Source organism: Ranitomeya variabilis, chromosome 1 (assembly GCF_051348905.1).
Source record: "Ranitomeya variabilis isolate aRanVar5 chromosome 1, aRanVar5.hap1, whole genome shotgun sequence".
Taxonomy (NCBI): domain Eukaryota; kingdom Metazoa; phylum Chordata; class Amphibia; order Anura; family Dendrobatidae; genus Ranitomeya; species Ranitomeya variabilis.
The window spans coordinates 860,846,204-860,858,396 of record NC_135232.1 but is presented as its reverse complement, the minus strand read 5'-3'; the positions used below and the strand labels follow the sequence as shown (position 1 = coordinate 860,858,396).

Sequence of the window (12,193 nt, the reverse complement as noted above, 5' to 3'; positions counted from 1 at the left end):
TTAAGACTTATGGCAAATAAACTATGAGTTAAACACTGTGAGGATGTGATGTTCAGTGAACAGAGCTGGAGAGACAAATGTTTTAGATGTACAAATACTTCTTCAGCCTCATTTGTATATCCGTTCAAACACTGATTTATTAGTAACAGACGAACAGACTGGCCATGTAAAGTTATTGCTGGAATTGTTTTTGAAACAGCAACATACACATGCTGACAGTTTCCATTTATAAGTATACAAATACATATTCAATTTCTTTATCTGAATCTGCACCAACTATACAGTTATAAACATGCACTATGTAATAATAAAAATATGCAGCGTATACAAAAGTAAACATATGTATACCCAGTTGGCAAAAGAGAGTATTTAGTTAAATCAATATAGATATATCAAACACATTTTCATTAGTTTCCTAATTAAACATAGGAAACAAATTTACAATGTCTCTTAATTCGACATATTGTCACTGACACCCCGTAAGTGTCAGCCATTAAATGGTGTTAATTGCTGTATTTTTTACTGAATTGCCTGGAAGCAACAAACTATTTTACTTCCATTTAAATTCAGCTTTTAATATTTAATATTGCATACATTTCTATGTAACATGGAAAGCCAGGGAATCACAAAAGCACTTATATCTGAACTGATTAAATAGCTAACACAAATAGTGTTGCATAAATACCCAGGGTTTATATAAGACAAGGAAAAAACAACATTTTTTATAAGGTATACATTTTCTTTATTTATTGTATAATTTAACCTGTTTTAAGCATCTTAGACCATTAATTATGCATTGTCTAGAAATGTGTAATGTGTTTTCTGAAAATCTTTAACTGTAATATGATCTGCACCTTTAAGTACTGTAAATTTATTTTCAAGTTTCTTAATATAAATGGCCATTTTTTTTTTTTTGTTCTTAGAAATAAGAGCACTGCAAATTTAGCAAACCACAGGTGCAGTCTTCATGTATTCCCAAGGGCTACATTGACCCCATTAACACAGCAGTCAAGTGAGGATGATATGATTTATTTTAAGAAAAGAGTTTTTGAAGTATTAGTGGTTAGGAAAGAACATTTGCTAAGGATATATCTCAGTTGTTTTCTGTCTTTCCCTCTAGTCATGATACCAGATGCACTAGCAAGAAGTACCCACTAGACTTAACCATAAATTGCATGCAACCAAGTGAACCCAGCTATTACAAAGTTTATCATAATCTACTGTATTAATGCTGTAGGAAGCTACTGAGGAGGAATGTTAAAAGGATACTTCTGCAAATTTTTATTTCACCCTTTGGTAGCAATGATGTGTGTATGTGTCATACATTCAGTTGTATATTCACTGGTTGCCATCTTGGTCCATGCTGGTGTCACGTGATAGCATTTGTAACTTGTCAAATCATACATTGTCTGCAGTGTGGAGAGACCTTTTCTTTATCAGTATAAGACTCAAATTAAGCCTCTGTAGCTTTGTTCTGAGTCTCACAGATTTGCAATGAAAATGTTTAATAAGCGATCTCTGCTCCACATAGAAGACACTTTGTGATTCAGCAGATCCCAAATGCAGTTAGATGACGCAAAAGTGGACCTGAGCACCATTGAAAATTGTCAGAAGACGACAACGGGTGAGTATGTTATGAAACTCATTACACATACATTAATCATTGCTACCAAAGGAACAAATAAAAATATTCACCAAAGTGGTCCTTTAATTCTAAAAAGACATTAAGAATAATTTCTACCCTGTTACACTATTTTATTACTGTTATGTAAATGTATTTACAATTTCATATGGGACAGTCATTATACTTTTTTTATAGTAAAATAGAAAAATGGGAGAAAATAAATTGCTCATTACTGTGCAATATCCATCAAACTGTTTTCACAAAATTGTGGTGAAAAACTTATTGAAATTTTGTGACTTTTTGCATTTTTATCCCAGTTGCTGCCAGCATAGCAAACCTTTAAAAGTAGGTGGAGTTCAGAAGAAATGGATCATGGTGAAGCTTGACTTACAAAAGTGGCATAAATCAAATCAGAAATGTCTGCCACCCAAAGGCTGGTGTACAACTCTGACAGTGGCACTCAGTAGTTAAAAGATGTGCCAAATTTAATAACCCCTATCTGACCTTAGATGTATACATACATCTAAAGTTGCCTCCCCCTGTTTGATGCGGGCTCCAGCAATGAGTCCAGAACTTTTTAAACACGTCCGCTGATTTAATCAGCCACAGGTGAAAACCCATGGCTGTTAACATGCTAACTGCCTCTGTCAATCTCTAACCACGGCATTTAACATGATCGCATTGGAAACGCATCGCAAATCCTGCTCATCGGTGTCCATGTCACATGACCGCCGGGGTCTGTAGGAGACCCCTGTGGTTGTCATTGACAGATAGCTATGAGTGCACCCAGCGGCCGGCACTCATAGAAGGTGATCATTTTAGCTACACATAGAAGGGTTGCAGTTTCTATTCTCCCTTGGTGACTTGAAGCAGGTGAAAAGTAAAAATAAATGTTTTAAAAGATAAAAAAATGTAAAAGTTTAAATCACCCCCCTTATGTCCCATTCAAAATAAAACATTGAAAATAAAAAATAGAATATACACATATTTGGTATCGCCACATTTAGAATCGGACAATCTATCAATATATAAAAGTAATAGTGATGAGCGAGTATTTTTTAGTGCTCAGAGATTTAGTTTTCTTCACTGCAGCTGAATGATTTACATCTGATAGTCAGCATAAGTACATGTGGGGATTCCCTAGCAACCAGGCAACCCCCACATGTACTTATGCTGGCTAACAGATGTAAATCATTCAGCTGCGGTGAAGAAAATTAAATCTCCGAGCACTAAAAATTACTCGGAGAACACCCGAGTGACCTCAGGAAATCTCGAGCAACGAGTATAATCGCTAATCACTAAAAAGTAATTAATATGATCGGTAAATGACGTTACAAGGAGAAAAATAAAAACGCCAGAATTACTTTTTTGGTCACCACAGCATTGCATAAAAATGCAATAACGGGAATTAAAAAGATTTTATCCACACCAAAAAGCTGTCAATAAAAACATCAGCTCAGCATGCAAAAATTAAGCTCTCACTCAGCCACAGATCATCAAAAATGAAGACGCTACAGGTCTTGGAAAATGGTGATTTTTAAATTTTTTTACAAACTTTCTATCTAGAGAATCATATTGGCAGATCAGTTTTAGCATTTAGTGAATATGGTACAAAAAAACACCAAAAAAAATCAATTGTGAAATTTCACTTTGAATTATTTTGCCATTTTTCAATACACTATATGGCAAAACCAATTATGTCATTCAAAAGTATAACTAGTCATGCAAAAAATGAGCCCTCGCCTGGCTATATTGATGTAAAAATAAAAACTTTATAGCTCTGGGAAGAAGGGAAGCAAAAAACGGACCTCAAAAATGGAAAAAAACAAGGTGCTGAGGGACTTAAAGTATGAGGGGTTTTAATGAATTGGGCACGTCTTACCTCAAACCTCCTTTTATTAATACTGGTGTACAAAGTGCCATTCTAAATGAATCCGGCCAATATCTGTAATTGAATTCCTTTAGTTGTTGATGCAGATAATATTTTTAAAAATAGATAGTTTCACATTAAAGATCTAATGTTGTTCCACCAAAATACATGAAGTCGGTTACATAAGAAGGGTTGTCTGGTAAAAACAGGTTATCTACTATTCACATGACATGTAACATGTTGATTGAGTGGTGTCTAATTGCCAGAATGGGGAGGTTGTATTCCTGTTAGAGCAGGGCAACAGTGGCATTTGAGTCCTGCACTCCATTTATTTTCTATGGTGCTGCTGAACTCTGTGTTTAGATTTATTCTGGAGCCCCATAGAAAATGAAAGGAGGGCAGGTCTGATGTCCAGCCAGTCTTGCCACTTTGTAATTGGGAGAAATGTTTCTCATGGGTGATAAAAATGCCCTGAACAACAAATAGGTGCAGTTCCGAATGGTGGAACACCCATCGATCAGCAAATTGTCCCCTATATTTTGATAGGGAATAACTGGTTTTCACTGGAGAAGCCCTTTAAGTCTCTATTATTAATCAAATGATAGTTTTTGGATATAGTAAAAGTCAACAACTAAGTTAGCAGTAAAAGTAAAGTGCTATTTTTTAAAGAAAATCATTAAAACAATTTTCCTGCAATAAAAGGGAACCTGACAGCTTACACTAAACGACAAAAAGAGGACTTAAAAATTCTCTAAAAATTTCAAAAACAAGCAGAAAAAAGCAGAGGTGTTTATCTGCCTAGGCCTCTAAATAAATTCACTAACAGGATACAGTGGACCCATTTAACACAGGTGCAAGAATGCCGATGAGACAACCACTCACAGCCTGCCAATCTATGGGGGATGGTTGTTTGACATAATGGTAGTTACCAACTGGCAAATAAAATCTATTAATATCTTGTAAAGTTCTATGGATAAAAAATATTGATTATTGAAAATATTCATATTTGACTGTTTTCCTATTAGAATTTGATTATACATTAAAACAATAATCCCTAGAGGAAAAAGTATGTTTTTATTACTTTTCTTAATCTAAGAAAAGCCAGCAATAGAAGTCAACATATAAAAAAAAAGAAATAGAGGTAGTTGTCTAAGGTGCTCTGACAAAAATGTTCAGAGATTTAGCTTTAAACCACCCACAGATCTTGCGTGCTGTCTGACACTCTGCCAATTACTACCAAGAAAAAATGTAGTTCTCAAAGTGAAAATACATGGGTTATAGTGTTGGGGGTGCAAATTTGCTGAAGCAATATGCATAATTTCCATCACATCAATGGATAATAGCTGTAATGTACTGTATATCTTGGTTTGTTAGCATAGGTTTATTGAATATACAGCATGTTTCATTTCCAAGACCATGTTGCAACCTAGTATCTTGGCACTATGCAAGGTATTGACAATATCCGTTACAGTGTCTTCAAAACATGTCCTTATGATCCTGCATGGCTTAAGAGATTAGAGAAGGAAGTAGATTTATTATCTCTCTAAAAGGTGAATGAAGTGGTTTCTGAAGGCAGTGTGATTTAAGGACTACAGCACGTGTCCTGTTACGGTACTCCCACAGCATAAGATGATTATATAGCTATGATATGCCAGATCATCAGTGGGGGTTCGATCTATCAGTCATTCAGCTTTTTCCCTGTAAAGTTATTCTTCCAGCCACCCAATGTGCAGGAAACTGGAACATAACTGTACTTCAGTGAATATATTGTACTAAAATCAATGCACAGCTAGTGGCTGCAAACATCATTATGCAAAGAAAATTTTTCAAGGAGCCATGTCAGTAAACTGGGGATAGATGGAGGTCCAACTTACAAATGAAAAATGGTGGCAATCCCTAGCCATAAACTATAATTTCTAATTGTAAGAAAACTCCTTTAACTTTTGCTTCATTATAAATATGAATTTAACATGACAGCAATGACATTTGAATGTTAATCTGAATGTTGACATGTCTTATCTTTCAGATTGTTATTCGGAATCTAAGAGCAACGCATTACAGCTACAGGTGCAAATAATTGTTTAAAATAATAGAATCAAAGCAGAGTTAATAGTTAGTCTTAAAGGAGTTGTCTGGCTTTAGGCTACCAGTTTGCAGTCACTATGTGTGCTGGAAGGATCATGTGACACAAGTATGTGATCTACATACTTCTGGCCACATTCCGACTAGACTGTGTCCAGCCTTGCTCAGAAACACTTGCATTGAATGGGGCCAAGACCATCTAGTCAGCATGTGACCACATGTATGCACATCACATAACTGCAGTCACACAACTTCCACTCCCGATGCCGGCACTGGAGAATTTTCGCAGCGTGCCATGTGCGCAATGTGCATCTTCAAGATGCGGTATTTAGGAAATTATGAGAGAGATTCTCACCCCACTGGCATCACTGTAATTTGATCACCAGGAGTTGAGGGTTTTCATGGCAGATGGAGGTCAAACGATGTCCCAGACAGCAGCAGGGTTCAACAGGTGATCTGCCAGTGTAAAGCTGACAGGTCTCATGCATTCCAAAACGTATGTATTGCAATGCATGAAACTAGTGATAAGAGAAATAAAAGTTAAAGCTCGACAAAGGGACAAAGTGAAAAAGTTTAAAAAAAAGTTGTAATTCTTTAAAAAAAAGTTTTAGAAATTATTTTATAAAAATGAAAAAAATAGTATACCAATAAATACGCATTATTATGTAAAAACAAAAATAAACAAAAAAAATACACATTTGGTAATGACCTGATCTATATATTTGACACATTAGTTAAACCCTTCAATGAACACCATAAAATCTAATTTTAAAAAGTGACAAAAAACAATACTTTTTCATCAAACTGCCACCCCAAAAGGGAACTAAAACGTGATCAAAAAGTCAACCACAGTTTTTTGTACTTCTGAAAAAGATGGACACCTCTGAAAAGAGCCCAAATGGAGTCAGGAGTAAATCTGCTGCCTCAATATAGTGAATGGAACATTTGGGGATTTTATCTAACTCATGTTAATCGTAGAATTAGATGGAAACCCCAATGTAAATGCTCAGAGTAGAGGACAGGAAAAATGTGATCCCAAATTTTATGTAAAATAAATGTTTCAACTCAATTCACAAAAAAAACAAGTCCCCACTCAGGTCTGTCATATATTAACTGAAATATAGGGGGCTTTGATGTTACTATTAACTGCAATGCTCTGAAAAATGCTATGACCCCCCCCACCCAAAAAATTAAATCCAGCAAATCCAAATGTTCCTCTCCCTCCTGAGCCCCACAGTGAGCTTAAACCACACATAGCATCCACATGTTTGGCATCTCTGCAGAGATGAAAGCTCTCTTAATTTATGGGTGCATGTTTCTTTACGGGGTGCATGTCTCCAGAAGCAAGAGCTAAGCACAAAGTAACTAGGCACTACAATGTACGGTCACTGCAATGGCAGATTTGAAATTTTTACACAGCAACATCCATTGTTGCTTGTTTCTAGTCACTATACCTGTACACAAATTCCAAGAGGGGTGAAATATCCAAAATGGAGTAACTTGAGGGAGAATTCTACCCTTCTGGCACTTAGAGGTTCTGTATTTGGAGTTCACAAACTATTCTACAAAAATTCTGTGACACACCTGTGCTGTCAATATGATCACTGCACCCCTACATGAATTAATTGAGAAATTTTGTTTGTTCTGCTGTTCTGAAAGCTCAGGGTCTATGCCAAATCATAACAGTGAAAGCAGCAGTATGGTACAGCACTCCTCTTTAGAGCTTTGCACTGTGCTTCAAAAGCAGTTTTCAACCACTTATGGGGTATTGGCATTTTCAGAAGACAATTTACAATTTGCTACACAATTTCTTTTAGTACCGTTTTTTAAAATTGAAAGCTTGTTGAAAAATGTTATACAATTCTGTTAATTGCCTGAGGGTTAACAAATGCTCATTACTCCCCTTGATGAATTCCTCAAGAGGTATAGTTTTCAAAATGATGTCATTTGTGGAAGTTTTGGCTGTTTGTCAAGTCCAGTGCTCTACAAATGTGAAATGGCATTTGCAACCTATTGCACCCATATTGGCATTCCTTCCCTTCTGAGCCATGTCATGCACCCAAACAGCAGTTTTTCTCCACCTATGAGGTGACAACATACTTAGGAGAAACTGCACAACAAATTTTATGTTCCATTTTCTCCTATTACCCATGTGACAAAAATTAGCGGCTGGAGCAACATTTGTGAAAAAAAAAATTTGATTTTTTATTTTCACGACTCAGCATTCTAAAATTCTGTGAAGTACCTGTGGGTTGAAACTGCTTACCACACATCTAGATAAATTCCTTGAGGGGTATAGTTTCCAAAATGGGGTACTTGTGGGGAGTTTCTACAGTTTAGACACATCAACGGCCCTGCAAATGCGACATGACACCCGCTATTTATTCCAGCCAACTTTGCATTCAAAAAGTCAAATAGTGTTCCTTCCATTCTGAGCGCTATAGTGTGCTCTTACAGTAGTTTTACACCACATATAGGATATCAGTGTCCTCAGGAGAAAATGCACAACAAATTATCTAAGGTCTATTCTCTCCTGTTACACTAGTGAAAATGCTAAATTTTGGGCTAAATTAACATTTTTGTGGAAAATTTTAAATTAGCATTTTTTTCCTTTCACATTGTTTTAATTCCTGTGAAGCACTTAAAGGGTTAACAAACTTCTTGATTGTAATTTTGAGCACTTTGAGGAGTCCAGTTTTTTAAATGGTGTAATTTTGTTTTTTAGACCTCTCAAAGTGACTTCAAATGTGATGTGGTCTTCAAAAAATTGGTTTTGCAAATTTTGTTGTTAAAATTAGAAATTGCTAATAAAATTTAAACCCTTGTAGTGCAGCGGTTGCACACTGTGCAGTGATCAAAAACAAAGGGGCGGAGGACACCATCAGCCAACAATAAGCTGTTAGTATCTGTTTAGTTTGTTACTATCAGCCATTTTTTTGTGGAGTTCTGGCTGTTGGTCTTTTTCCTCTGGTGCCGGGTTTGTCATGGGTCAGGTGGTTGTTTCACTCTTTATTAACCAGCACCTGCCTCCCAGTCCTTGCTGGACATCAGTGTTTATCTGCTGGAGCTCTAGCTTGGTGCTTTGCTATGTCTTCTGTGTGTGTTATTTGTGCAGTGCTGGTGCCTCTGGTTCTGCTAGCCTTGGTTTCTGTTTTTGTGACCCGTTTTTGTACCCAGTCCTTAGATCTTTTAGGGAACCCCTTCCCCTTATCTATAGGTCTTCACTTGAGTTTATCCTAGGATCATCGGTGGGTCTATTAGCAAGGAATGGGTTGCCCACTCCATCGTAGGGTTTCAGCCTAGTCATAGTGCAGGGTCAGTTTTCCCCCTTCTACCTTAGTCCTGTGTTGCAGATTCATAACAGTTTGTCCAGCCAAAAAGAAGCATTTAAAAAAAACAAAAAAACACCCCTCCCGGATTTCTGCAATATGAACAGTGTTCAAGATCTTGTTCAGCATCTACAAGGGTTAACGTTGGAAGTTGTCAGCTTACAACAGCACATGAGTAATTGCCCTGGAATCTGCTCTGAAGAATCTAAGGTGGGTTTGCCTGAATTTTTCTGGTAAACGGCAGGATTTTTTTGCTTAAAAATGCATGTTTACTTTATTTTCGGCTTAGACCCAGGTCTTCAGGAGCTGAATTACAGCGTGTGGGGATTATTATGTCGTTATTGCGAGGTGAGCCACACGTTTGGACATTTTCATTGCATCAGGAAGACCCTTGTTTGATGTCAGTAGAAGCGTTTTTTTCTGCCATGGGGGTATTATATGATGATCCTGATCGGGTCACTACAGCCAAGGTAGAACTCAGGCTGCTGAAACAGGGTTCTGGCATCACTGAAAGATATTGTACCCAGTTCAGATGATGGTCTGCAGAGGTCAGCTGGAATGATCCAGCACTCAAGAGTCAGTTTTTAGCAGGTTTGAATGCCCGTCAAGCTACGTGGGCATTGTTTTTTTGTCCGGTTCAATTTCTTTGTGACATATATCCCTGGGACAAAAAATGTTAAAGCTGATGCTTTGTCTCGAATTTCTCCCCAGCGGTTAATACTGAAAAGGATGAATCTATTCTGCAGAGAGGGGTGGTCATGGCAGCATTAGGTTCTGAGTTGGAAAATAGCATTCTAAAAGCCCAGGATGCGACACCAACTAACACTCCGTATGGGAAATTATTTGTGCCTAAAGCCCCGAGAAGAGCTTTGTTTATGGAATGTCATGAGTCTTGTTTGGCAGGTCATGCAGGGATTGCTGAAACAAGAAAGTTGATCAGTCGGAGTTTCTGGTGGCCGGGGTGGCTAAGAGAAATTGTCAAGTGGGTCCATCAGTGTACCGTGTGCGCTAGGTCTAAGGCTTCTCATGCTCTGGCGGCAGGGTTGCTTTGCCCATTAGAGGTTCCTAGTTCTCCATGGACGCATCTTGCTATGGATTTTATCACCAACCTGCCGGTCTCTGAGGGTTTTTCAGTTATCTGGGCAATTGTGGACCGGTTTAGTAAGATGTGTAATCTGGTCCTGTTCAGTAAATTACCCTGCGCTAAGACACTTGCCAGGGCAATTGTGAAAGAGATTGTTAGACTCCATGGTGTTCCCACGGACATTGTCTCCAATAGGGGACCACGGTTTGTGGCTCACTTTTGGTGTGCATTTTGTGACAGACTTAAGGTTCATTTGTCATTTTCATCGGGCTGTCATCCGCAGTCCAATGCACAGACCAAGAGGAAGAATCAGGACGCTGGGCAGTTTATGAGATGTTTTGTAGCGGACAATCAGGAGATGAGGTCGAAATATCTACCATTAGCTGAGTTTGCTCTCAATAATCATACGTCTTCTTCGGCTGGATGTTCTCGTTTCTTTTGTTGTACTGGGAAGAATCTATCTTTCGGTCCTTTGTCTAGGATTAGGGTGGCGGTGCCTGAAGAGGAGAGTTTTTCTGGAAATTTGGAAAGGGTTTGGACTAGTGTGTGCCATAAGCTTACACAGGCTAATAGGAGATCTAAGAAATTTTTTGACAAGAGAAGAAGGGAGGTGAGGTTTGTTGTTGGGGACATGGTTTAGTTGTCCTCTAGGAATCTGCATTTGAAGATCCATTCTAAAAAGTTGGGGCCGAAGTTTGTATGACCTTTCAAAGTGATTCACATTGTCAACTTGGCAGCGGTGAGATTAGACATTCCTTCATCCTGGAAAATTAATTCAGTTTTTCATGTATCTTTGCTGAAGAAGGTTGACACACCAGATAAGGTGGCTATACCGTCTGCTCCTCCAATTGATGAAGACTGTGAGTTTGAGATTTCACGCATTCTTGATTCCAGGTGGCATAGAGGAGGGTTACAGTATCTTGTGTCCTGGAAGGGTTTCGGTCCCGAGGACAATTCCTGGGTGAAAGCTATGGACTTCTCAGCCTCATGGTTAATAAAGGCTTTTCACAGGATATTTCCAAATAAGGCCCGACCTAGAGGATCCGGAGGATCCTCGTTAAAGGGGAGGTGCTGTTAGAATCTGTTTAGTTTGTGACTAGCCACCATTTTCTTGTGGAGTTCTGGCTGCTGGTCTTTTTCCTCTGGTGCTGTGTTTGTCTTGGGTCAGGTGTTTGTTTCACTCATTTTTAACCAGCACCTGCCTTCCAGTCCTTGCTGGACATCAGTGTTTATCTGCTTGAGCTCTAGCTTGGTGCTTTGCTTTGTCTTGTGTGTGTGTTATTTGTGCAGTGCTGGTGCCTCTGGTTCTGCTAGCCTTGGTTTCTGTTTTCTATTGTTTCTGCAACCTTCTCTTTGTTTTCTATTAGGAGGTGACCTGTTTTTGTACCCAGCCCTTAGTTCTTTTAGGGAACCCCTTCCCCTTATCTATAGGTCTTCACTTGAGTTTATCCTAGGATCGTCGGTGGGTCTATTCTCAAGGAGTGGGTCGCCCACTCCATCGTAGGGTTTCAGCCTAGTCATAGTGCAGGGTCAGTTTTCCCCCTTCTACCTTAGTCCTGTGTTGCAGATCCATAACATAAGTATCTGTGCAATGATAAGGCAGTGACCCAGCAAAGTTCAAAGCAAAACATCTCTTTAATGTTCAATTCAGCAAAACATAGCAGACAATATCCTCCAAATCGCAGCCGGGCACATATCCTCTGGATTACAGTCACTAAACATGCCAGTCTGACCAGTTGCCATGGGCGACTGCACTGCTGTGTTAATGTGCTATTTACAGCTTTACACAGTACACGATACCATTCAGTTTACAGTCACTAAATAAGCCAGTCCTTCTCTTGATACCAGTTTCCGTGGGCGATTGCACCACCATGTTAAATGTTCTACTCACAGCATTACACAGTACAAGATATTCTCCAGATTGTAGCTGGACACCATATTCTCCAATTTACAGTCAGTAAACACGCCAGTCCTCCTCCGGGCACAGACAATCTACCTCCAAGATTGATTACCATGGCCTTAATATGCCTCCGTGCACATCCTGGGGAACATACAGTGAGCCCTAGATGTAACACCAGTCACTGCCTCACACCCTACTAAATTCCTAACAAAGAAAGGTTATATTTAAAAAATGATGCTGATGTAAAGTAGACATTGGCTAATGTTATTTATGAACTATTTTGTTTGATATAACTCTGGTTTAA

General features: G+C 38.5%; 1 protein-coding gene across 2 annotated transcripts in view; it reads right to left on the bottom strand.

Annotated features, from left to right (window-relative positions):
• The window catches only part of GRID2 (glutamate ionotropic receptor delta type subunit 2), a 1,941,594-nt gene that overhangs the window by 1,807,715 nt on the left and 121,686 nt on the right, over positions 1-12,193 (bottom strand). The gene's annotated exons all lie outside the window — the stretch shown is intronic.